At 42.4% G+C, this 1,334-nt stretch overlaps 1 protein-coding gene across 2 annotated transcripts in view; it reads right to left on the reverse strand.

Moving 5' to 3' along the window:
- JPH2 (junctophilin 2) overlaps positions 1-1,334 on the reverse strand; it is an 81,141-nt gene that overhangs the window by 77,731 nt on the left and 2,076 nt on the right. The gene's annotated exons all lie outside the window — the stretch shown is intronic.

Genomic DNA, 1,334 nt, shown 5'->3' on the forward strand with positions numbered 1-1,334 from the left:
AAAAAAAAAAAAAAAAAAAAAAAAAAAAAAAAAAAAAAAAAAAAAAAAAAAAAAGCCAAATAGTAAATGCTTTAGGCTTTGCAGTACAAGAAGCAAAATTGAGGATGCTATATGGGGGCTTTCAAATAATTAAATAATTTCACGTGTCAAAAAAATACTGTTCTTTTATTTTTCTTCCAAACATTTAAAAATGTAACATCACTCTCAGTTTATAAGCTGTGCAGAACTTACGGCGGGCTAGTTTGCCCCATGACCCATGGTTTGCTAGGCCCTAATTTAAAGCAATACTTTTTAAACTCTAATATGTATAAAAGTTGCCTGATACACCTGTGAAAGCAGTGTTTGGGCTCACACTCAGAGATTCTGATGAGCAGGTCTGGGTGGGCCACTGAACTTGCATTTCTAACTGATGGATTGATGGTGCTGATGCTTCCTGTCCACTGACCACATTTTGAGCAGTACTGATATTCTAAAGTGCCCATTTCATAGATGAGGAAACCATGGCCCAGCTAAGTGATATGTCCAGTGTTACATCCCTTGGACTAGGTAATGACGTCTGCTCTACCACTCCACAGGCCTGTTCTGCCACAGAAAACTCCTCTCCGTTTCTTCAGCCACTACTACTCTCGTGCTTCTGAGCTATGTCCTCTCTCCTCTCTGCCCCACGCCCACCCTCACAAGCGTAACTTTCCTATAGAGATCAAGCTCCGGCGTCAGCTCCACTAAGGTATTTCCTGACCTCCTCAAATCGAAATGCTCCTTTCTGCCCCAGCATTCTATACGTACTTGTGTCTAATATGTATAACTGTTTGTCTGCATGCCTTTGTTTTTTGGTTTTTCAAAAAAACAAATGATGAATGTTTAGGTGGAAAGATGAACGAGTAGGTGGGTAGATGGATGGATGGGCAGGTAGGTGGGTGGGTGGGTAGATGGATGGATGGATGGACAGTGGGTGGATTGGTGTGCAGACAGATGATGAATGGATAGATGGATGGGTGGATGGTAGATGGGTTGGTGGATGAATGAATACTCCTCATGATCTATTGCTTGAAAATAATTTTCATGGCAAGGTTGAGACTGGACCCCAATTCTGCTAGAGTCTATTCCATGGCTATCTATGATGGGACAGGCTGAATATGTAAACGGCAGTAGTTACATTTTATTGAGTGTTGGGCCAGGTGCGGTGGCTCACGCCTATAATCCCAGCACTTTGGGAGGCTGAGACAGGTGGATCATGATGTCAAGAAATCGAGACCATCCTGGTCAACATGGTGAAACCCCGTCTCTACTAAAAATACAAAAATTAGCTGGGCATGGTGGCGCGTGCCTGTAAT

The sequence above is a fragment of the Cebus imitator genome, unplaced genomic scaffold (assembly GCF_001604975.1).
Source record: "Cebus imitator isolate Cc_AM_T3 unplaced genomic scaffold, Cebus_imitator-1.0 Scaffold132, whole genome shotgun sequence".
NCBI lineage: Eukaryota > Metazoa > Chordata > Mammalia > Primates > Cebidae > Cebus > Cebus imitator.